The sequence below is a fragment of the Castor canadensis genome, chromosome 3 (genome assembly GCF_047511655.1).
Source record: "Castor canadensis chromosome 3, mCasCan1.hap1v2, whole genome shotgun sequence".
In the NCBI taxonomy this organism is placed as follows: Eukaryota; Metazoa; Chordata; class Mammalia; order Rodentia; family Castoridae; genus Castor; species Castor canadensis.
In genome coordinates this window covers 42,189,856-42,216,506 of record NC_133388.1, presented here as the reverse complement: position 1 = coordinate 42,216,506, position 26,651 = coordinate 42,189,856, and the positions used below count along the sequence as shown (strand labels likewise).

At 40.6% G+C, this 26,651-nt stretch overlaps 1 protein-coding gene and 2 non-coding genes across 5 annotated transcripts in view; 2 read left to right on the top strand and 1 right to left on the bottom strand.

The window, feature by feature from the left end:
- Ppp2r5e (protein phosphatase 2 regulatory subunit B'epsilon) overlaps positions 1–26,651 on the bottom strand; it is a 141,223-nt gene that overhangs the window by 99,602 nt on the left and 14,970 nt on the right. The gene's annotated exons all lie outside the window — the stretch shown is intronic.
- Positions 8,978–9,084, top strand: LOC141422030 (U6 spliceosomal RNA). Its single transcript, XR_012446699.1, has one exon. It is a non-coding gene; the product is annotated as a U6 spliceosomal RNA (small nuclear RNA).
- LOC141421811 (small nucleolar RNA SNORA40) lies at positions 25,536–25,660 on the top strand. Its single transcript, XR_012446502.1, has one exon. It is a non-coding gene; the product is annotated as a small nucleolar RNA SNORA40 (small nucleolar RNA).

Genomic DNA, 26,651 nt, shown 5'->3' with positions numbered 1-26,651 from the left:
AGCAAGAGCCCATGTTATGATGGGTCCTGACAGGTTTGAATTAATCCCATGAAAGGAATCTGGCATTTTAAGAGGATCTGATGACTCAAACCATTCTTTGGAGTCCCCTGAAAATGCACTCAGGACAGTCTTACCAGTGAGGTTCCTCTTATGCTAGCCAGGGTCAATTACAAAGGGAAATAAATGTGCAGTAAGAATAGCTACTTTAGGCTCACCTGGGTCACCAAGTATGTTGTTTGGTTTTGGCTTTAGGGTGACAGACAACTTTCCAGTCCAAAAGTTACCAGGAGCTTCACCAAAACCCAGAAATGGAGTTGTTGGACAACTTCTGTAGTCTCAGAGAAGACACAAGCTTCACTCCATCAAACTGTTTAACTCCACCTGCCTGTTTCTAGCTCTGAGCATAACAAACAGACAAAAAGCTAAAAATAGCAACAGAGAGTCTTCCGATTGCTCTAGGTAAGGAGTCCTGATGCAGGAAAGTAAGTTTGGCAAATAGCCACAAGCAATGGGGTGAAATGTGTTTAAGTAAAGGAATCAGACAGTTCTAAAGCAGAACACCAGCTCCTTTGTGTAGAGCAGGCTGTGTTAGCTTTCCAGCACTGTAACAAATACCTTACGTAATTAACTTACAAAGAGAAAAAGGTGTATTTGGGCTCGAGTTTTGGAGGTTTTGTTCCACCACTGACTAGCCCATTGCTTTGGGCCTATGGTAAGGCAGCATATTATGGAACAAAAGCATTCACCGCGTGGCCCGGAAGCAAAAGCATTCAAAGGAAGGGGTTGGGATTCCACTATCTCCTTAGAAGGCATGTGCCCTGAAGCCCCCCACCAGGTCCCACCTCTTAAAGTCTTCACCACCTCCCAAAAGTGCCACTCTGAGGAAACAAGCCTAGAACCTTGGGGTACACTGAAGATCCAAACTACACCACAGTGTTTGTCATGTCCACCGCCACACTACTGACAGTTAGGACTAGATCATTCTTTATGGTGGGGCTGTTCTGTGAATTACATAATATCCAGCAGCATCCTTGGCCTGTCTGCTACTAGACGCCAACAGCCACCCCTACTCTCCACCTTCTTCCTCCCTACCACCAAGTGTCATATCCTGAAGGCCTCTAGGCACTGCCAAATGTCCCTCAGAGGACAAAAACATCCCTAGTTAAGAATCGCTCACTGTACAAGTATCTCATGTTTCCCCTTACATGCGGAATCTAAACCTAAATAATAATAATAGGACATAAGCAGGACAGAGGAAGGTGTGGATATGACCAAACTACATTATATATGTGTAGGAAAAGCGCATATAACTCACTAAACACTGCTGAAAGGAGTTAACAGGGTGAATCTGATCAAAGACCATATGAATATATAGAAACATTACAATGCAACCCTCTGTACAATTAATTATACTAAGTAATGCATGGGGCAAAAGTACCTGGCAGCCACTGCCTCAGTAGCCAAATCAAAGACACCAAGGTGCAGGCTTTGCAGTCTAGAAAATTATTCTTTTTCTTTTGATATTTTGAGACAAGTTCTCATTCTGTGGCCTAGACCAGCCTCAACCTCACAATTCTCCAGTCTCAGCTTGAATGCTGGGATTACAGGCATGCAATACCATGCCCAACAGGAAATAAATATTTTTGACAAAATATCTGACATGAGCAAGCATGAAGGACAAGCAGAAGACAAAGTAGTCTAGGGACACTAACCACACACATTCAAAGGATCCAGGGCTCTTCAACTGCAGTGGGATCTATACCCCCTTACCAGTAACTAACGCAGCTTGTGAACTTCACATCAACCAACAAGGATGGCCAACTATTCAGAAGAGAATGATCTCACTCCTAAGTCAAGTTATTGTTCTTCTTCAAAATATATATTCACAAAGAAAAAAATAAAAATATACTTTCACAATAAAAACCAGGTACCACCTTCTAACCTGTCCAACTATCCAAATTAAGAGAACTGAGGACATTCAGTGGAAGGTATTCTCAGCTACCCTCGTGGGGACACAAACTATTCCCTGAAGCTTGGCAGCAGCTACCAGATTGGTTTACTTCTTACTCAAAATTCCATGTCTAGGAGTTTATCCTACAGATACAGTCCCCTATACACAGAGAAAAATGCTTATTAACCAGTGGCCTCACTGTTTACAATGGAAATAAATCAGAAATAACCCCAAATGTTATCTGTGTGGAAATACACAGTCATAAAAAAAAAAAAAAAAAAAAAAGGACAATATGACAAACTTAAGTAGGAAATGAAACGCTACTGGAAATATTTATAGCGAGCAAGCACAAGAGTATGGTCCTATTTGTTTTTTTTAAAAAGTATACTCGTACTTATATACATGCAGACAAAAAAATCTCAAAGAATATATACTGACTTGTTTTCATTTTTTTGACAAGCCTGTGTTTTCTTAAGCTACTTATAACACATTCTAAGACCCAGACCTTAAATTAGACGTCAAATTTTTCAAATTTAAGTCTTGGACTTTTATTTGGTGAGTGGCAGGCACACTTTAGTAACTCAAGCTTTGTGAGTTATCCTGAACCACCCATGAGTGTGACCTGGTGTACGCTACTACTTAAAGTGCAATTGAATTTGCAAAATCAACCTCAAAGAGTTAAGAAATCTCAGCCAGCTGCCCTCTTTGAACTACAGCTAGTCAACAGCTAGGAGCACATAAAAAAAATAGTATAATTTTATTATAGTAGCTAGCATTTGTTGCCCTTAACGCAGAGAAACTAAAGCAGATACCTTAAAGCAACTGAGGCTAAAAAACTAGCTAGCATTTGTTGCCCTTAATGCAGAGAAACTAAAGCAGATACCTTAAAGCAACTGAGGCCAGTAGGAAAAGGGGAACAGGTACTAGAGAAAAGGTTAGATCAAAAAGAATTAACCTAGAAGGTAACACCCACGCACAGGAAATCAATGTGAGTCAATGCCCTGTTTAGCTATCCTTATCTCAACCAGCAAAAACCCTTGTTCCTTCCTATTATTGCTTATACTCTCTCTACAACAAAATTAGAAATAAGGGCAAAATAGTTTCTGCTGGGTATTGAGGGGGGGTGAGAGGGAGGGGGCGGAGTGGGTGGTAAGGGAGGGGGTGGGGCAGGTGGGAGAAATGAACCAAGCCTTGTATGCACATATGAATAATAAAAGAAAAATGAAAAAAAAAATAAAAATAAAAAAAAAAACTGTAAAAAAAAAAAAGAAAAAATAGTATAATTTAATAGAATACTTGTTTTTAATAAATGTTTAATTAAATAAACATTTAATTTACAGTTTAATTTAGCAGGACCTTATCACACACAGTTAAATGTAAATGATTCTCATTTCCTTCTCAATTTATTGATGGAAAGAATCAAAACTGGTTTGACATGGATTTTCTTCTACATAAATCTTGAATGAATAATCAAAGAAGCCAAGCACCCAAGACTGACAGACCTGAGGACTAATAAAAATTAAAATCTGAATTCTAGATTTTGAATACAAAGTGGGTACACAGTACAAAAGGCAGTTTTCCAAATTTTTCTGGTTTTAAAATACACAGGAGACACACTTTTGAAACAAAATGTCAGGCACTCACCATAATAGCAATGGCCTTTAAGCCACCCCAGCACCCCTCCCCTGCCCCCAGCTCTAGCCAGTTTAACTGCTTTTAAGTGGAACATTCTAAATTGCTAAAGATAATCTCTGTTCCCTCCTGCTTAAGTTTTCTCATTTTTCCATGGCTTTTTGACCTTTATTTGGGCAGTTATCACCACAAATACATAACCACTTCTAGACATTTTCTATAGACATGAATAAATGTGAGAGCAACGAAAGAACAGGGCAAAAGAACTTTGAAGGTCTTTAGTCAGTTAGAACCCTGGACCTCAAGACTGTCTCCACGGGATTTCACAAATCTTGGCTTCCCATCAAAAGACCACAGTATCTCTTCCCTGACAAGGAGCACTAGCTCTGGATTGACCACCCCTCTTCCCTCCAAAGGGAACTCACAGAATGCAAGGTAAGTAACCAAGTGTAACACACGAACCTGCTCAAGAGCCTGGAAAGATAAATCACTGATCAACACAACCTGTCAGGGACATGATTCTTTAATGGCTAGAAGCACATTCTTGATAGTGGCGCCATCTACTACTTCATTCCTCCACTGTTCAATACTTGTCTTGTCACAAATACCAATAAACCTCATTTTCTCATTCACCTAGAGATAATACACTTTTAACAGTAACTGAATTCAGTTTCTATAGCTTCCATCTTATTTTGAGCCAACTAAGTAAATGCCAACTGAGTAAACCATCTTCTCAGAAATAAAGTTACTAGGGCAGGCATAGTAGTACACACCTGTAATCCCGCCACTCAGAAGGCAGATCACAGTTCAGTTCAAGGCTAACCAGGGACAGAAGTAAGACCCTATTTGAAAAATAACTTAAAACAAAAAAGGGCTGGCAGAGTAGCTCAAGTGGCAGACCACCTGCCCAGCAAACATGAGACCCTGAGTTCAAACACCAGTACCATAAAAAAAAAAAAAAAGAAGAAATTATTTTTTATTTATAACAGCATTTTTAGGTAGAATGAGCTAAGTCTTAAGGGCTTTTCTCAATGTTTACTGCTTTTGTCTTGGGACCCAATGTCCTAAATCTGTTAAAAAGACAAATGTGGGTTTATTGAGCAAGAAAAAAACAAAGGCTTCTTTAAATTCTCTAAATTCTACTTACAATGGAAACCACTTAATATATGCATATTTCTAAACAAATGACAGCATCAGGTGGCTCCTCTGACCACTTAACTAACTTCTCGACATTGTTTGAGAAAAACAGTTTTTAAGCTTCATGTACATGAATCTTTGGAAGGTTTTTTTTTGGGGGGGGGGGCTCCTTTTTCTTTTCTTTTTTGAGTAGTGAGGTTTGAACTCAGGACTTTGCACTTACTCCTAGGCAGGTGCTCCTCCATGTGAGCTATGCCTCCAGCCCTTTTTGCTTTCGTTATTTTTCTAACAGAATCTCCTATGTTTATCGGGGCTGGCCTGGACCCCAATCCTTCTGTTTACTTCTCCTGGGTAGCCAGTATGACAGACACTGACCATCACACCCAGCTCATTGGTTCAGACTTTTTGCCTGGGCTATGCTCAAAGCACAATCCCCACCCCCTACCCCCAATCTCTGCTTCCCAAGTAGCTGGGATTACAGGTGCAAGTCACACACCCCACCCAGATTTTAAGGTGTATGTGGATCTTTACACAACAGTCACTGTATCATTACAGTGACTGTTTTATAAATCTATTAAGTACTTTTAAATAAACTTTTATCAATCACAAGCCACTGTGTACATTTACATACAAGACCTACTTTCATTTAGTCTGTAGTTAGGGGTTTGTATGGATAACTGACCCCTTACAAAAATTTCCCATACCTCTCCAGTTTTTGTGGCCCATAATTGGGACCCAATGTCAGAAAATATGAAATATAAAACTGCCTGGTAACATGCAGGTATTCTAAATACAAAGTAGGTATTTAGAATCTTAAGTGAAAATTTACTATTCATCAGGCACCAATGTTTTTTCCCCCATCAAACTACAATTCTGAATTTAAAATCAAAACTTGTCACAAAAACATGTTATATTCAGGCCTTCATTTCATAGGCAATTTTTTAAGAAACGCAACCACTAGTTAAAAAGGCCTCAGGATACAATAAACACAGGACTTGCCAACTGTCACTTCTAGCACCAGAGAGGAGTGTTTAGTGCTGAGCTCCACTGCCCAGCCAGGACAACGTAATGACAAGCTGAATTCAATTTTGAAGTATAACAGATCAAAGTTGTCTGAAAAAGAGGGAATACACATGATGGCAGAAATGAAAAAATACAAATCATACCAGGGTCACCTCACTGTGAAACTAGAAGGTTTATGGCAGAGAATAAGAAAAGAAGAAGAAGAAGAAGAACAAGAGTAGGAAAAGAAGCCAGGAGCCAGTGGTTCACACCTGTACTCCTCGCTACTTGGGAAGTGGAGACAGGAAGGATCGTGGTTCCAAGCCAGCTCAGGAAGAAAAAGTTCAAGAGATTCCATCTCAATAGAGAAAAGAAGGGGATGGTGAGGTGTACTTCTTATCCAACTACATAGCTTACCAACTACGGTGGTAAGCTTAAAACAGAAGTATCACAGTCTAGTCCCACCTAGGCAAAAAGCAAGACCCTATCTCCAAAATAACCAAGCAAAAAGGACTGGAGGTGTGGTTCATGCAATAGACCACGTGCCTAGCAAGCACAAAGCCCTGAATACAAACCCCGGTACTGCCAAAAAAAAGATGAGAAAGGGTACAGCAAAAACACACACTTAGAGGTTTCATTTCCACAGCTCTCCCTCACTAATACACAGAGAATTGAACAGTGGTTGGTAGTATCTTGTTTGTTATTTTGAGAAATAAGCCAACTAGTTTTCTCTCTGAGTAAATCCCAAAAGACATCTATTGTAGGCCAAGTGTCTAATTTTACAGATGAGAAAACTGTGGTCCAAAGAACTTTCATGACTAGCCCAGGTCATTCAGGAGACTGTAGCCAAGTCTTGATCCCAGATCTCTGGCTCCTAACCCAATGTCTCCAGTTCTTTGGTATTTCACAATTCCTCTCCCATGTTCTAATCTGGTCTTGATTCGTATTTATGCTGAAGACTATTTTGTTTTCAACAGTTATTTCTCAAGCTTCTTTTAACTATCCACAGATCACATACATCAAGTCTCCAGTTTTCCTGTCTATGAAGGTCATAGTAAGGGGTATCCTGTGAACTTTTCTTAAATGAACCCATATCCTCTTTGATCTTGGAAGCCTATGCAAAATAAATCTTTTTAGATTTTTAATTTCAAAACCAACTTTTCAGGAAACAAACTTTAATGAAAGTAAAACTTGCCTTCAAAAATGAATGCCCTAGATTTGCTGTGACTTTAAATCAGATGGGAACATTAGCCCTCATCCAAATAAACATGACAAGGGGCCAAATGAGAATGTATAATTTCCTGCCAAACACTGTGGTTTTTTTACCATCTAAATCTTTGTGACAGGACATAGCTTATGATGATCAAATTCTAAACTGAGGTCTTAGGATACAATACTAAAACTGATCTGAATAATTTTTATAAAGATATTTGGAAGATTAACTGATGACAACACAAACACCAATAACACCAATCTGGAAGACCACAAAATGAATCAATTAGAAGTATGACAGACCCTAGCCTAACAACAGTCAAGGTTTATAGAGTACTTCCTAGGGCCAGAAACAGCCGGAAGTGCTTTCCATAGTAACTCATTTTCCCTTACAACCCTCTATGCACATACTATTATTAACTCTCACTTTACAAATTAGAGGCAAAGACAAATTAAATGACAAATGCATAGGGGACACTTGAAGATGGAGAGCCAGGATTTAAACACAGGCACTGTAGCTCTACAATCTGCACAGAAAATGTTCACAAGATAATACCTCAATTATAACGGTTCTTAAAACACTAGTGGGCCAGGCGCAGAGGCTCACACCAGTGAACCTACTCACCTACTCTGGAGATGGAGATGAAGAGGACAGCAGTTCAAGGCCAGTCCAGGCAAAAAGTTAGCAAATCCCATCTCAATAAAAAAGCTGAGAATGGTGGAATGTATCTGTGACCTCAGCTATGAACAATATATAGATAGGTGGAATATGGTTCAGACCCACCCCAGGCAAGAGCAAGACCCTATGTGAAAAATAAAATAAAAGCAAAAGGGCTGGGGACATAGCTCAAGTATTAAGAGTTATACACTGAGTTCATCCCACTACCACAAAAAAAAAAAAAAAAATGGAACTGAAGCACTAGTAGAAAAAGAACTCTAAGAACTTAAAAAGAACATTCAACTAATCTAAAACTCTATGGCTAACCTTGAACCATTTCTGTTAGCAAAGGTCTACCTTTCTAAACAAAAGATAAAACAATACCACCATATTTTCCTACTACATAAAATAATAAAAACACTAGAAGCAAAGAGCTAGGTATGGTATTGAACACCTGTAATTCCAGCTACTCAGGAAGCAGAGGTAGGAGGATCACAGTTCAAGGCCATTCTGAGCAAAAGCACAAGACCCTATCTGAAAAACAAACTAAAAGCAAAAGGACTGGAGGTGTGCTCAAGTACTAGTGCACTTGCTGGCAAGCTTGGAGTTCTGAGTTTAATCCCCAGTATCACCCAAAGGGGGAACAAATTAGAAGCACTAAGTTGAATATAAAGTTACTGAGTGCTATGAAGAACAAAAAAAAAGTCTAAGATTATTTCTACTTTAAAGTCATTGAAAATCTTTTCTAGAAGAATGGATTATTTTTCACATTAAAAAAAAGAGATGAGCTGGTGGAACGGCTCAAGTGACAGAGTGCCTGCCTAGCAAGAGTGAGGCCTTGAGCTCAAAAAAATTTTTTTTAATTTTAAAAAGACAGGAGTGACCAAGGCAGTCACTCCTGTAGTCTCAACTAGTCAGGAAGCTTCTGAAGTGGAAGACTCACTAGAGTTCATAGGTTCAAGAGCTTCCCGGGCAACACAGTAAGTCCTGTCTAAAAAAAAAAAAAGACAAAGGGCCAGCACATATTATGCAGTATACAACCTGCAATGCTATATACGTAAGAGCCCTAAAAGATACACAGTTTATAAATCGAGAATTATACGCTTGACCCCTACAAGAACTCCACAGGGAACTTTGGCAATGTCTTTTATACTACCTATATTCCTACTACCCAGAGGAGTTTAGAAGAAGGTAACAGCTAGACCAGACAGACAAAGCTTCTCAGGAAGTCCACTCCTTGAGTGAGCCCTGCAAGACAGAAGACAGATTTCCATCTTTGGGAAAACGAATAAAGCAAAGGCACTGAGGCCATCAAACACACAGGCTGTGGGGCGGCAGGCTGGGAACATCCAGCTAGAGCACGTGGGTTAGAAAAGAGCATTACGGTGCTCACTTTGACAGCACATACACTAAAACTGGAGTGATACAGAGAAAATTAGCATGGTCCATGAGCGAGGATGACATACAAATTAATGAAGTGCTCCATATTAAAAAAAAAGACAAAAGAGCACTATGAAGTTTCCAAATTGATGTCCAGGCTGGGGCTCATGGCTTTGGAACCATCTGGCCTGCACATTCCAGGTGAGTGCCACTGAATCAGAAACACTAAGCAGTACAGCTGCAAAGTAACACTGCAGTGTGCCCAGGTGACTCTTGCTTGGCACAGCGGAGTTTGAAGACAATGGTTCCAGGGCCAGAAATGAGCAAAAGGAAAGTAGCAAAAGCAAAAACGTCCATTTAAATCACTGCAAGGAGGACATTGTTTTAAGATGTTCTAATACTTCCTATTATCATCCTTCCCAAAAGCATTTTAATGTATGACAAAATTAATTTCATATCTGAAAATCATAAATAATCTGTCTCCTTTTAGATAGAATGAGACCAAGAATTGTATACAGGCCTTGAAAGCCCTAAGAGGTTCAGATGGCAGAATCTGAAGCAAGCCATTTGGGAAAAATCCCAATCGACTCAAACAGCACCATCCATACCCTCTAAATGTGCTTTACTAAGAAAAGCCTGGTTTTAAGAGCAAAGCAAAAGAAAAACGAAACTCTTTGAAGTTCTGATTAAGTATGCAGTTCCAAAATCACATGCCAGTGTCCTCCGAGTCCAAGTTTTGAATGTGTAAGTTCATTACTCAGAAAAGAAGAACGTTAACAGTGCTAGGGAGCATGAGAGGCTCTGAGTTACTCTCCAGGCTATGTCCAATTTCTTTTCCAGATGAAGAACCAGGCACAGGTACAGACTATTCCTCCCACACTACCTTGCAAGAGTAGATGCTGACATCTAAGGCTCACGATATTGTGCAAATTTCAAACTTCAAAGTCCTGATTTCTCCAAATACCCTTGTGTTTTCTTGGCAAACAGAGTTTTTCTTTGCAATTCAAAGAGTCAATCAAGCAATTCTTTTTGTTTTGTTTTTGTGGTGTTGGGGATGGAACCCAGGGCTTCACACATGCTAGGCAAACCTTCTACCACTGAGCAACATCCCCCAGTCTCAATAAAATAATTCTCGTGAACTATTTACTTAGCATGTGAGATGTTTGGCACTACAAAATACTGCAGACCCCTAGAACCAGCGGGTCTGCGGCTGCACGGAGCCCGGGTGAACGCACACTGCGCATGCGCAGGATGCGGTGCTCGGCGCTGGCCTTGCAAACGCCGGATTCCTTTTTCTCATCACACCTAATTCAAATAAAGACAGGTCGCACTTCAACAAAACTAAAATTCTCACTTTCTCACTTAGTCAAGCACATTCTCTTTTACCTTGCTTTGGGGACACCACCTGCTTTTTGGGAGGCAGATTCTTACAAAATGAAGGGCACATCACACAGGATTTCAACACAACTGAGGGTCGATCCTTGCGGACAAAGAACTTCTGCATCAGCTGAGCGGCGTGATGTGTGGCAGGAATTGAACATTTCTGTCTTTGAAATTTTTCATTTTTTAAATTATATTTTGACTGTGCTTAGTCAAAACCACATGTATTAAATCCACAAATAAGGCAGACTTACTGTACAAAAAATACAGCTTACAATCTAACTGTAAAGGGAAAACCGTCACTCATGAAAAGTGACAACCTGTAGAATGTTAAGTGCCTTGCCAGACAGTCACACTCCATCCATCCCCAGGGCAGAGCATAAAGTATGAGTTCAATAAGCACTGTCACATAAATGCTGCTGAGTCACCTTTGTCACTCCAGCATCTAGCAAGTTCCTAGTAAAATGTGTGCTGTTCACATAAGTATGCCTTGTATGACTGAGGCTAAGAAGCTGGAGAGGAATGAATAATCCGGAGATGTTTCCTGGAGATGCCAGTCTTGAGCCCTGAGATCTTAAGGCAGAGAGAAGTCTTGGAGAATTATTAAGAGCATCTCATCTGGAACTCACAAGGAAATTTCCAGAGACACCAAAAGCAGCTTTACAGTCCCAAGGATAAAGAGGTAATTACACTTGGTGGTGACAACTTTAAAATTGAGGAACTCCACAGGAACAGTGGTCAAAATATGGTGCTAACGACCATCTCCACATGCAGAACACCAGGCAAGGAAGCTGTGTTCCAGGAGCCAGCCTGCCTCTAAACAGTCTAATAAAGTTAAGCTGGAGAATATCTTTTTCTGATCATTTGACTCTCCACGGCCTTCACATTACACTCTACAATATTAATCTAAGTTGTTTCGTGAAAACTGAGAACCAATAATCTAGACCAGAGGGGTCTCCTAGAACTTGACAGCATTCCACAGAGATTCAGGCAGCATTTAATGACACCTTATACTGTGCTGCCCTACTATGCACACCAGAAACTTAGGGAGAAACAAAGTGGACAATGTTATCACTAGAGGAGGGAAAAAATACTACAAACAATTACAAAACATGCTTGGCATGGTGGTACACACCTATAATCCCAACCACTCAGGAAGTGGAGGCAGGATGATTTCAAACTCAGGTCAAACAAGGCAAAAAGGCAGAAAGACCCTGTCTCAAAAACAAAATACAAACAAGAGAGCTGCAGATATAGCTCAAGTGGTAGAGCACTTCCTAGCATGCGTGAGGCCCTGGTTTCAATTTCTGGAACAATAAATAAATAAATAACTTTTTTGGCAGTAATGGAGTTTAACTTCAGGGCTACCACTTGAGCCACACCTCCAGTCAAAAGGGAGAGAGAGAGAGAGAGAGAGAGAGAGAGAGAGAATGAGAATGAATTAGAAAACAGTCTGAGGGGGTTTTATAACATGAAAAAGTGTGCATTCTGGAAATCCAAAAGCAGAAATAACAACTTTGTATAAAAAGGTCAGGAAAGGCATTCAAGAAAAGGTACTGTTTCTTTCATTCACTCAGTAAACATTTACTGAGCATGTACTATGCACCAGGCACTGCATGGCACAAGTTGGATCCCCTAGATCCTGAAAGACTACGTAAGGAATTTGCTATGTAAAGGGGCAGCGGGAGGAAGGCATACAGAGTTACACAGTAGGACAACTGACTGGATTGTAGGTGCAGCATGAGGTGTTTATAGAGTGTGGTACAGAGAGGACATGCTAAAGAAAAAGAGTGCACCTGCTTGTGGTAATCAAAACTGTTTCCATTCTATCCTTTTGGGACAGGATACTGCCGGATGTTTGGGAAGAGGGAGTGACATAATTAACCCAAACTTGGGTTTTTGAGTAAAAGATTTCTTTTGCAGACTACAGACTGGTGTGGTAGAGTAAACAATGACTTGCCCAATGTCAATCAGAGGGCAAAACCCTTGCAACAAAACTGACTAAAACCCAGGTATTCTGACTTCTGTCACAGCATTCTGCAAAAAGAGCTAAGAATTAAAAAGCAGTGAGAAAAACACAAGTGGCCAAAGAAAAACAGACAAATAGGGCATCAAAGGAGGACAGCCCACTGAATGGGAAAAAAAAACTGTAAAGCTTACTTTACCCAGAATATAAAAAGAATTCTTACCTCTCAGTAATAAAAAGACACTCCAAAAGTAGGAAAAGGGTTTACACAGACAGTTCTCCAAAGAAGATATACAAAAGACTAAGAAGCGCATAAAAAGATACAACCTCAGGGAAATGCAAACTACCCAATACGATGGCTATAATCAAAAAGAAAATAGTAAGATACTGAGAAATTAAATCCCTCACACATTACTAGTGATAATGTCAATCCACTCTGGAAACAGAATTGACTCAGCAATTCCATTTCCAGGCATTTACCCCCCAAATTGAAACTATGTCCACAAAAATCTGTACATGGATGCTCAGAGGAGCATTATTCATGATAGTCAAAACCTGGAAACTACACAAATGTTCACCAACTGATAAATGGATAAGCAAAGCATGGTACAATGGACTATTACTCAGCCGTAAAAAGGAATGAAGAACTGACACATGCTATAACATGTAGGAATGCTATATTAAAGGAGTAAAAGTCAGTCACAAAGGACCACATTTTGTACATTCTGCTTATGTGAAATGTTCAGAATAGACAAATCTACACAAAATGTAAATTATTGGGGATGAACACAGGATAATGAAGAATAGCCAATCAAGACTGTGGAAATTTTCTTCTATTTTTTTTTTTTTTCTTTTTTGGTGGTACTGGGGTTTGAACTGAGGGCTCACGCTTTCTAGGCAGGTGCTCTACCACTTGAGCCACTGTGCCAATCTGGCTATAGAATTTCGTCTAGAAGGTATGAAAATGCTCCAAAATTGGACAGTGGTGATGGCTGTACAATCCCGTGAACAGTACACTTCAAATGGGAGAATTGTATGGTATGAAAAGTCTATCTCAATAAACATGTTAAAATAAAAGCAGTAAAAAAAGAGACTGGGTATTTTAGGACAGGGAAGGACAAAGAAAGATGGAGGGGAGTGCAGAAGAAGAGGCAGGACCCTCATAAGGAAGCCAGAGCTGCACAGGAATATTGAGCACACGCCCATTACTTTCCTCTTGCAGTCAGGTGAGTACAGGCAGAGGAAGAGGAATCTCAGTTTTTAGGCAAGCAATGGCACCAACAGGGGACTATCCATGGGCTTTACAACTCCCCAGAGGCCTCACAGAAAGGATCTGTGGCCTGACAAGCCTGAAAGAAGCAACAAGGAGACCACCAGCCTGCCTGCTCTGAGCAGGAAGCTCCTCCGAAGACCCTCTACCCTGGAGTCCGACTACCCTAATCGCTTCTTACCTGAGGGCTGACATTTCAGAAGCCATCTGACAATATGGCATGTCTCCCTGCAACAGTATACTTTACTGAAAACACCAATTTTTTGAATGAAAAGAAACTACAGATTGAGTAGTCCTGATCTGAAATCAAAATTTTTGAACGCTGACATGACCTTACAAGTGAAAAATTCCACATAACCAGTCTAAAAGCAGGGTCACAAAAAACATTGCATAAAATTACCTTTTATGTATATAAGGTATATATGAAACAAAAATGAAATCCATGTTCACACTTGGGTTCCCTCCCCAATATCTCGGTGCATATGCAAGTATTCCAAAACCTGAAAAAATTGGAAATCTCCCTCCAAAAAATCTGAAACACTTTTAGTCCCACACATTACAGATAAAGGACACACAAGCTGTACTGTACTATAATTATGCAAAAATCTCTAAATTTTTAAAATAAAAACAACTTCAAAGAAATTGCAGTACAGTACCAAGGGTACTTCTCTCATAGCTAGGGCATAAGGCTGGCTAAACTGGAGAACAACAGCCCTGGGTGTGTCATAAACCACCAGAAAACCTCCATTGCCTTAGGTGACATCATTCCTGTCCACAGAGCCCTGGCTGCCTTTGCAACCCTGGATAACTACTGGTCCGCGCCTGCAAGCCTCAATGTTCTCCCACACACATCTTACACACACCTCCATGACCAGGTGTGCTTTTCTCTCCTTGCACACTTCACACACTTACCTGGAACCACTCTGCAAACATGAAATGCCTGTGCGTTCCTCTCCAGACCACTTCATTCATAATCCCCATGGAGCTGCAGCCTTGTGAATACTAGGCTACTGCTTGCCTCCTCTGCCTGTCATGCTTCACTCTGTCCCTCTCACGCTCTAACTGCATGGATTTTGTATTCGTGTCGGAGGCAAGAGGTCACTTAAATCTTAAGTCCTGCTGGTATCATCAGTTTCCTAAATTTTTTTTGGCCATACTAGGGTTTGACCTCAGGACCTCGAACTTGCTAGGCAGGTGCTCTACAACTTGAGACACACCCTCCAGTCCTCCCCATCTTCACAACCCAAGTAGCTAGGATTACAGGTGTGAGGCACCATACCCAATTCAGTTTCCTACATTCTTAAGAAAAATGCATCTCCTCTAAGTATCAGCTAACATTCCCTGAGTATCCCCCAATGTGCCTAGCATTAGTAGTAAGCCTTCTACATAAATCACTTTACTGAATCCTTACAACAACCCTATGACATAAGCCCCCTCCACACTCCCTTTCTCACCAGCAAGGAAAATGAGCCACACAGAGGTTAAAGAACTTATGTAAGACCACTCAAATAGGAAACAGCAAAAGTGGACTGAGGCCCTACCTAGACTGCCCCAAAGTCCATGTTCTTAGCCTTTCCCCTTCCTGTCGTATGAAGTTTAAATCTAGAAGTCTCATAACCCTTGCTGTCATCATCAGCACTCTCCATCACATTCTTTTAAACCCCCTCTTGCCTTGCTTCCCAGCTTTTTAACCAGCCTCAGGGCAACAAAACATCGTGTATCCATCTACCTGAGAGGGTAACCTGAGTGGCCAGGCTAAGGAAGCCGGGCAGTAAAACTCCACGTCTCAGTTCTTCCCCTATGGAATTTACATTATAGACTTGAAGAACGTGATTCTAATCAAATACAAGTTAATGTGCACCTGCACTTTTCAGGTCTTACAAATTAGAGGAATTTAATATAACAACCAGTATTTTTCAAATCAAAGGTTTGAAGAAACTAGATGCCTTGGGTTCTTTGAACTTGCCTTCTTACACAGACCTTGCTGTTCAAAATCCTTCGATCATTCTGTTGTCAACTGTGACTGTTCCCCTTACTGTTGCTTACATCGTTCATTATGACCCAGTCACATTTAACTCTCATATGCATTATAATTTCAAAAATCATGTAACTGCCCTTATTTTAAAATATTCTGTGCCTCAGATATTTCATGAAGCCAAATTGCCAGTACCATCCTGTTATTTCAAATTTTACAAACCACACCTGCAAATGGTTCTCCTATGGACTAACAGAACTCAGATTCAAAGCCTTAGAATCAGCAATGGAAAAAATACTTGAGAAGGACAGCAAGTGCATGCCTGGGTTAGCTAAAGCTCAGAAGGCTAGCCAAGTGGTACCCTACACAACCTGCTACATAGGCCTGAGTAAGAGACCTTGGGACTTGTAGAAATTTCAAGAAAGTATTAACACAACCACTACCTACACCTCCACATCTCACCCTGAGTACCTGCTCCACATGCCACCTTCTTCAAAACATGGACTTATGTATTATCAATGCATTTGCATGTCAAAAGCATATAATTATTTTCCTAAGTCCCTAAAGACAGGTATTTATAAAGAAAAATGATAAAAAGGTCATCAAGTTAAAATACTGTTAGCTGGGTTCTGGTGGTGCATGCCTGTAATTCCAGCTACTCAGGAGGCAGAAATCAAAAGACATTATCTTGAAAAAACCCATCTCATAAAAAAAAGGGGGGGGGGGCCGCTGGCAGAGTGGCCCAAGTGGTACAGCGCCTGGCTAGCAAGCATGAGGCCCTGAGTTTAACCCCAGTGCTGCCAAAAAAAATAAAATAAAATACTGTTATAATTTTGCAAAGGGGGAGAGGTAGAACCCATCATTAAGCATCACTAGGCTGGTGTAGCTGAGTGTCCAGCAGGGAGAGACCAGCTACCTCTGACCCAGGAACGCGGAGATGGCCCTCACCTCAGCTCTCCGGAAGAGCCACGACTGAGTCTGTGCGATGAGCGCCACCCCGCTGAGCACACACTCTGTGCTAGGCACTGCTCTGGGCACTGGACATAGACAGCAAGCAAATAAAGTGGCTGCCCTCATGGAGCTCACTGGACATGGAAGATAAATGCCAGCTGGCAATAGTACTGTGGAGTAAAATAAAGCAGGCCAGGGCCTGCTGGGACACCAGGGAAACTTCTCTGAGACAATGAGCTAAACAAAGGCCAAGAAGGAATGAAAGAAGGAGCCATGGTGAGTACCTGGCAGAAAGAACAAAAATGCAAAGCCCTGAGGCAGGAGCATGTTAGTAGAGGGAAGTGTGGCTGAAATAGCATGAAGGAAATTAAATTACTCTGAGTGAATGAGAAGCCATGCAGGGTGCAGTGATACATTTCTATAGTCTCAGCACTGGGGGGAGGGGGTAGAGATAGGGGGACTGGGAGTTCAAGATCATCTGGACTACACAGTGAGTTCGAGGGCAGTGGAGCTACTCAGTGAGACCCTACCTCGATAAAAAAGGAAAGACAACAGAAGATTTTGAAGAGGCGGTGGCATGATCTGATCAGATCAAACTGCTACGTGGAGCAGAGCAGCAAGGATGGGAACAGGGAACAGTTAGGGCAGTAGTTAAGAAGACAGCAGAGGAGACACTGAGAAGTGGTAGGATTCTGGAGATATTTCAAAATAAGAGACAATATGCAGGGAACCAAGGTACAAAGTCCTCAAGGATATCTATGGCAGACTGCAGAAGTGGCCACAGATTCTTTTCCTCCTTGTGGGTCATGCCATGGCAGTGTAATTTTTGAGCTCTTCCTCAAAGAGATGGAGTCTTTTTTCACAAGTGGAATTCCTGCTGGCCTTTGTAACCTACTTGGGCCAATGGGATAACAGCAAGTGAAATATAAAAGTACTTAGGCCCAGGCACTTTCCCTCTTGCTGCTCTGGAAAAGCACAGCAGGCTGACAAGATGGATGACGAGACACGGAGCCCGGTCACTCCTGTAGCCCCAGCCAATGAACAATCAACCAACCACAGAGATAGGGGGAGACCATCCCTTACCAGCCAACTGCAGGTACAGGAGTAAGCCCAGACGAGACAAGAAGCATTGCGCAGCTGAACCCAGCCCAAATGCCAAACCACAGAGTAGATAATCAAAGAAACAGCTATCATTTTAAGCCATCAAATTCTGGAGGGGTTGTTAAACAGCAAAAGCTGACTCAGTAACTCGATATCCCCCAACATGAATGCAAACCACTAATTCCTCTTGGTTTCTAGTGGCATTCCACAAACAAGGTTTCAATTCCAAAGTAAACTGACACAGAATAGGCATGCTGCTCATTGGGTGATTAGAAAAGGAAAGAGTGTAATTCATAGATTTCTGTGCAGCTCAGAAGTGTGGTATGACAGCTGGGAGGCTAAGTGTTTTGTGCTATAAAATCTCCAAGATAAGAGTCTCAAAGCAGGTATAGTGGTGCACACCAGAAATCTAGAAAGATCCTGAATCAACAACAAAAAAATAATAATAAAAAATTTCACAAGCTGGAGATGTAACTCAGTGTTAGACTATGCACAAGTATGCACAAACTCTGGGTTCCAATCCCAACACGACAAAAAAAAAAAGGGAGGGGGAGGGGAGATTTCACACCAGTAGATTTAACCTTTTCAATGTCGCACACACAATTTCTGAAAACTAAGTAATTTACTGCTGAGCATCTAAAGCAATACTTTTCCAATGCCACCTAGACAGATGAGCAGCTAAGCTCTTTCCTTACAGAAAAGAAACCAATTACATCAATGACATCATAAATTGTACTTCTCTTCCCTAGTTGAATCCAGTGGGTAGTTAGATGATGGGTAGATAGAGGATGGAAGGGTAGAAGGACAAACATACATACCTCAAATAACACTTAAGAGGATAAGCTTTGACAATGCATTGAAAGACTCTTGTAGGGAGTTCCTTACACAGTAACTAGCTGTGCAAAGGCTTAACCTAATGACTACCAATGTTACATTAATGTCCATAAATATCATTTTTATTCTCACTAATTTGCTTACCTCCTATTAATTGGAAAGTAGCCAGATATAAGACACATGGCTACCCTTTTTATTTAATTTTTAATTCAACGTAAAAAACTGAAGTCTTTTATTCTTGTTCCTCAAAGATTACTATTAAGTTTCTTTAAAACCCCACCTAGAACATTTCTCTCTTCAAAGTTTTTAAATGTTATAATCTCTTTAAAGTAAAATTTGTAATATATAATTCCAGGGCTGGAAATGTAGCTTAGCGGCAGAGTAGAAGGCCCTGGGTTCAATTCCCAGTGTCACAAAGAATAAAAATATGTGTGTGTGTATACAAACACACATAAAATGTATATACACACACATACACACACATAAAATTCTTCCAAACCACCCCTACGAATCAAGTAGAATCCTCCCTTCATATAAAGTTGCTTGTCAACCTCTGAAAATCAGGGGCATTTCCACAACTGTGCCCTACTCAAAGCACCACCTCTCCTGCTAAGCAGAGCAGGCCACAGTCAAAACTCTATGAATGCTGTTGGAATTTTCCAAACTGTATAGTAATCTAGCACAGTATTATACACTGAGCTTCAAACCACAGTACTAAAATGGCTTGGTTTCTAAAACAGCTCATCCTTTATCATCAAAGAGAAGCTAATAGCAGTGAAACCCCACAATTCCTAAAAAAACAAAGACCAGATAAAAAAAGGAAAGCTAACTATTTAATGGCTGGGGAAAATTACCTTTTTTGGAACGGAAACAGAAATTGTTTGGATGGCTAAATGAAAGCGCTCACCAGAGTTTATGGGCCCAGTTTATATTTGACATGTGGAAATGAATCTCCAGAAAGAAAGAAAATTCCAGGAGACGGATCCTGATTGCCTCTGTTTCTGAAGATCTGCTCACTAAAGAAAGGCCTCTTGGGTCATGCCCCCATCTGCCCTGCCTCCAAGTACAAAGGACAAGGATGGACTGAGCCTCACCTTTCCATATACTGTGCAATCTTTCAAAACGATGGGTCTAAGTGTGCTTCTGTTACTTTAAGATTTAGAAAACACAGCAAATCTTCCTCCTCCTAATTACACACACAAATGCAGAGACGGAAGTATAGGTCACCTAATATTCACCTCTTCCTATGTGTTAAAAAGTAAGGATTGTGAAGGTTGGGAAGCAGAGGATGGAGGAAGGAAACAATTCCTGCAACCACAAACAAAAACTTTCCTGTTTTAATTATGATTGCTAAAAGCTAGCATTAAAAGAAGGTTTTTAAATTTCCTGAACACACATCAAGCAAAAAGTAAAGACTGACTAGGTGTCCATTTTAGAGGAAAAAGAGACTACACAGAAGACCCAAGCAGAAACTTTTATTTACACTGCTTATCTTTCATAAATCATGATGGAACAGAACTGGTGAGTCTGAGCTGACACAAGCCCCTTACAGGCAAAAGGGGCCAGAGTAAGAGAAGGACTAGAGTACCACACTGTCAGGCAGTTCACTCTTTACTCTCCCATGCCCCCACCACCCAAAGGAGACTATGTCTCCAGGGCCTGGGTTCTAGCCATTTCAAGGAAAGGAGCTGCAAACTGACAGGTTGGTGCAGGGGACTGGCAAATCTCTCCCCAGCCTAAGCCCAAGATGTAGCAAGAGAATAAGCTGGTTTCATTGTCAAGGCTGTACCACTTATATACTACTACGGCTTTTCCAACCTGGTCAAATAAACATTACCCAACAAAGACTCCATTACATCTTGATACAGGGACCATCACCATATTCACTCACTCAACAAACATTTACTCCATGTGTACTTCTTGCTAGCCACCACCAGTCTCAGACACAGCTGAAAAAGACTGATGATAAGGTCAGAAAGGAAACATCCGCCCAGAGCCTTGCACAGTGCTTGGCAATCTCCGAAAATCAGGGGCCTTTCAGAGACAGGGATCTGTCCACAGGACCTCCTCTCCTGCAACCAGAGCAGGCCAGTCATAAACCTTTGTCTTTAAAGCTATGCTCCATTTATTAAACAACTACACAACACAAAACACCCTTCATTTAAAAAAAAAAAGAACAAACGAGGCAGTACTGTAACATACACACAAGAACTGCTTTCCTGCCTGAGACGATGGTTTTACTCAAGAACCACTCGCCTGGGGAGGGTATGGGGAACACCATCCTAGACACTGGGAGTCCTTCGGCAAATGGATATGAACACTGACCTCAACTGTCAACCACCAAACACCTACCAGGAGTCAGTACTACTCTAGGCATTACCTCTCAAGTGAATCCTGCAAGGTCGATACTATCACCACTTCACAGCCCAGCAAACTGAGGCTCCACGGTCATTTATCCTAAGTCCCAGATTGCAAGGAAAATAGGGTAGAATTCTAAAATGTCTGCCTGGCTCACTAACCTCTCCTCTTCCCATAACTCTACCTGCTGAATTTGAAACATCTTTGTGTGTTTTTTCATTATTATTATTAGTGTATATTAATTGTACGAAGTAATGGGTTTCCTTCTATCTGTGTGTGTTAATCACCTGCATCCCTGCTTCCCATTCTGTTTCTGTATCCCTGACCTGCCACACCTCTGGATAGTATCTGCAAAACAACTAAGAGAGAGGAGAGTACAAAGAGAAATAAGTGTCCAAAATTTGTTTTTACTTTTAACAAATGGGAGAGAAAAGCAACTGGAGACACTGCCTCAAGCCTCAGTAAAGCTGAGGTCCAACAATATACACAGCTAGAGTGCCCTGCTGACTGAAGCTTTCATTTTTCAACCTTTGGGTATTTACTTAACTCTTTAGAAGAATAGAAACGTCAGCGCCCAGCAGCCAGAGAAGCTAACTGGGAAGGCGACACTATTGAGCTTTCAACTGTACAACTTCCCTTGTTACACACCCACTTCAAATACATGTGCGCACTGCTTTTGTGAATGTGATAAGTCACTTATTTTATTTCAATTCATTATGGAAGGACAGAATCTGCAAGGGGCAATACATTTTTCTCATCTCAACAGAAACTAAAGACGTGTCAATAAAGAGAGTCACTATGTTAAGGTAAGTATGAGAAATGAGTGTTTTAGACATTGTAATAACCCTAACTTCCCATGAGGGAGAAGAGAAAAAAGTGTGAATAAAGACTAAACATAGGCTTCCCTGCTAATCAAAATACATCCATAATTTCAATTCATGAAAACAGCTTCAGTTCACACAAAAAAGTAAAAACTCACAGACAAAAACATATGAAATTCATATTCTAGGCCACATGCTCCAAAGATCATTTTATATGACAACTAGGAACTTCTTTAGATTTTATAAACTTTGTCAACACTCCCACTTATTGCACAGTATTAGGTTGACAGCTCTCTCCTCTGTGCAGGCAGTATCCACCGACTTCTTCATGTTATTGGGCACCCAGCAACAGTCCCTCCCTCCCTCCTTATGCTGTCCAATGATGACATCTGGTGTCATCACACACATCGGGCTCCCCAGTCTCAACCCCTCCAACCTGCCACACACACTAGCTGGGGAAGACAGGTGAACACAATGCTTCAATAGCTGTCAGTTCAACAAAACTCAAACTTGGATACACTGTCTTTGGATTCAATAATGTACTAATTTTGACAGCACCCAAATGGTACTCCACTCAAAAATTCTTTTTAAATGTTCTTTAAAGTTCATTAAGCAAATGCAATATAGAGTGATCTATTACTTTATTTCACTTAATCTAGTCAATGGGCAGGTTAAACAGATTTTAAGAAACAAAATACCCACTTTTCTAAACATAGGATACAAAAAGAGATCTTCTGTTAAGACTCATTTGAGACTACAGCTTTAAGACTCAGAGAAGCAACAGTAATGAAGAAGGCAGCTAAATCAACACAGAGCACTCCCCAGGAGCTGGGCAGTTCTCAAGCTACATTCTCCTGCTGCAGTGCTCACCCGTGCAGCTATCGGAGAGGATGTAAATCACTCACCTTCTCCAAATGAGTCACATAAAACTTCACGACCAGTTCTCCAAGAAAGAGGCAAAAACCTGGTCAACTATCCTTACATTTACAGGCAGAAATGAGTATCAAATCATGAACTATTATACTCTGATGTGGAGAAATTATTCTCTTAAGGCACAGTACACGTGTCCCCAAGCTGGGAGCAGGGCTCAAGTGGCATAGCTTTGAGGAGTAAGCACAAAGTCCTGGGTTTGAACCAAAAAAATAAATTAAAAACCCACAATTATAAACAGCCTTGCTCAAAAAAAGAGGGATGGGGGAGGTGGGATATTATCCTAACCTAGAAATGTAGGTAAATTACATTAACACACAAATAATAAGGGAGTATTCATTAAATAAAACTGGAAGAAATATAATTTCACCAAGATTATGTTATCTTGACATCAAGTATAGATTTCTACTCACAGGAACACACAGTGACAATGAAATGGCTAAAATCATTAGCTACAGGAGTGGTCATGTAAGCACTTACTGTCAAAAGCTCCAAACTCTATGGTCCCTGTACGTATCCAGTTAAGACTCTCCCACAGGTCACCATGTGAGATAACCATGGATGACACTTTTCACCTGTACAAATCGTCACCACCAGCTCCAGTCCTGCTTCAAGCATTGGTTCTAATTGGACTTTTGCAACCCACAATAAACAATAGTTTACATGATAATAGTTTGTGAAACTTTAAAATTAGCAAGTGACAGATGGGTCCAATTTTTAACTTCATTTAACGTCAAATCTGAAATACTTTCAATTCTTTATTTTTCTAACCTTCACAATAACCATAACACCATAAAAAGGCTAATTGCTTTGCCTAACTGGTTTATTGTTGCCTAGTTTCTCTTTGACGAACTTCAATTGGTGCTAACAATAATTCCAGCTTTACTCTTCTAAACTGCTATCCTCCTGATGAATAACCTACTGTATTTATGTCCCTGCTATTCCAAGGAACAGATTATAAAACAGTGAGCTAAGACACACGAACTCTTAAGATCATGCACTTTAGCAACAATTGTGGCATACAGCTAAACCTACAGATGAATTTTTATTTACATTCCCAAAATATATGATTTTTACATTTTTATAGCAATTTTTCCTCCTCTTTATAGTCTGAAAGTAAACTGGCAATATTTTTAGAAAGCAAACAATGATTAAGTAGTATATTTTTCAAGACACTTCAGTACCATAAAGGACAAACACAATGTTATCACAAGAACTTTTTTAATACAATCACTAACAGCCAGACTATCTCAATGAAATCTTCCATCATAACGCTACTTATCATCAAATCAACTACAAAAAAAGTGTAACACAAGAATAATAAATACTACTTGGGAGGCAGAGGAAGGAGAATTACCATCCAAGGCCAGTCTCAGCAAAAGTGCAAGACCCTATCTGAATAATAACTAAAAGCTAAATAAATTTTAAAAAAGCTAAATAAGTGTGACTCCAGCCACACCTGCCTAGAGCACCTGCCTGGCAAGCATGAGGCCCTAAGTTCTAACCCCAGGATCACCAAATTTAAAAAAGGAACATATAAACGTGAAGAGAAAACATTATTCCCTATATCTGGTGGAGGTTGGGGGGAGGGTCCTATGGTTATTTGTGTATTTTCTTATATATTGTGGGTGTATAAACCCTTAGGAAGGACAAACTTTGTACCTCATTTGACAACTTTAATATGCCTCAACCTGTCTGCCTGTCTGTCTGTCTGTCTCTCTCTCTCTCTCTCACACACACACACACACCCCTATCATGGCCTTTTGAGAAGAACCTCATCAACCATCTTTAGATTTCAGCATAAACATCACTTCTTTGAAGAAATCTCCCCTGAGTGGCCACTTGGTTCTCCAGTAGAGCTGTCGCTGTCAGAATTCTATCATGTTTAGTTGGTAATGTCTATCTATCCCAAGAAGGGCAAAGACCAATCCTGCTTGGACCATCACTATGCCCCAGTACTGTGTCGGGTGCATCACAGCGCTCAGCAGAAATCTGTGGAATTAACGGATTCCTGGAATCAATTACACAGCCCACGAGAACTTTTTAAAGGAGGTGCTCTATGGCTTGAGCCACATCTCTAGTCCATTTTGCTCTGGTTATTTTGGAAATGGGGTCTCTCAAACTACCTGCCTGGTATGGCCTTGAACCACAATCCTTCCCATCTCAGTCTCCCAAATAGCTAGGATTACAGACGTGACCACCAGAATCCTGCTCCCACTAGAACATTTAAATGAGAATTTAAGGCCCCTGGAGGAGACTGAGTCATATGCAGACTGCTTTCATAGCTGTTTGCTTCAGATATGCTTTGGAAAACATTTGCACATAAGTACGGTGTCTACTACTCCCAAACCCTAGATTATCCAACGTATATACCATTTCTAGAACCTCCCACTAAACCAGAAAAACCTAAGTAAGTTCTGTAATTCTGCTGCCTTTTACAATATGAAAACATTAACTCTAAACATAATAAAATATAGCACTATCCAGCATTTTTAAAGAAGTTTTCTCAGCAGCCAAAGGATTCCTCATACCTGAAAACTTATGGACAATTTATGGACAGATGTTCCCCAAGTTCAGCATCCAAGATTAAGGCAATTAAGTGAGAACTTTAACTAGTGTTGACTTAAAAATCTTGACCAGGCACAGCTCATACTGGAAGGATTCCAGTTTGAGGCCAGCCTGGGCAAAAAAGTAGCAAAACCCTCATCTCAACAAACAAGTCAGGAGTGATGATGCACCTGTAATCCCAGCTCCATGAGAGGCACAGGGTGGAGGATCACAGTCCCAGGCCAGCCCTAAAAAAAGCAAGACTCTAAAAGATAAGCTAAAAGCAAAAAGGGCTGGAGGTATAGCTCAGTGGCAGAACACTTGCCTGGTAAGCAGAAGGCTCTCAGTTCAAATGCCACTCAAAGAAAAAATCTTTAAGCTTTCTTGAATATTATTTCTAAATGACAGGTTACCATTAAAAACAGCAGTAAGTAGCAGTTATGTTTTATTTATCTTATAGACAAAGACTCATAGACAAGTACAAAAAAGAATCATCTTTTGCAACCCAGAATTCACTATTTAGTGTATATTTTGATACATGTAAGAAGGTGTTATGATACCCAGGCAGACTAAAGTGACGTGGTGCACTGGGAACACAGCTCAGTGGCAGAGGACCTTCCTACAGTGTGCAAGGACCTGGATTCCAGCACCACAAAAGGTAAGCAATGTGGTGGGGGCACTGATAACCACTGAAGTTGGCTCCAAAGCGAGGTGACAATTAAAAGCATGCGATGCAAAAGGGAAACATGAGCTGATCTAATTTAGTAATCCAATTTCCAGACTGACAGGATGGATGGAGATGGACTTTACTTTGAAGGCTTCTACCTGGAGAGCAGGACGTGTAGACTGAGGTAGCAGTGCGCCCCACGGAGCTGTGGTATTCTTGTGTATTGTGGCTTAGGAGTAAATATGACTTGAACACATTCAGGTCTAGACAGTGCCAGAAACTTAGAACAAAGCAGAGCTACTCTAAAAATGACCCTAAACTAAACTGCTTCAAGAAACCAGATTCCAAAGATCCTTGCTAGAGAATTTTGAGAGATTTTTTTAAAAGTCCAAATAAAAGAATATAAGGCAGATATAAAATGATGTACATTAAACATCAGTCCATTGTAAAAGGTCTATTTTGAAGATGAATCGTTTTTTTTTCTTAAGACAGTTTCACTACCTAGTTCAGGCTGGCCTCAAACAGGCGCAATCTTCCTACCTCAGCCTCCTGGGTCTAGGGTTACAGGTGTGTGCCCTTGACGGTCAGTGGAAGTGATCACACATGAAATTTCTCAAATAAAAATGTGTTAACTTTTATTGAGATGTTGCGTTGCTCCATTAATATGTACAAATTATGTTTTTATGTACCTGTTAAAATAATTTTAAAAATTTTTAAATGCATTGACTTTAGATGCTGGGGTGTCCTTCAGTGGTAAAGCTCCTGCCTAGCACTCTCAAAGCCCTGGATTCAATCCCCAGCACTGAAAAGAAAACAGTACTGACATTTAAAAAAAACAGTGGTCAGTTCTACCAACTGTAGATAAAGTTGAAGATGCAA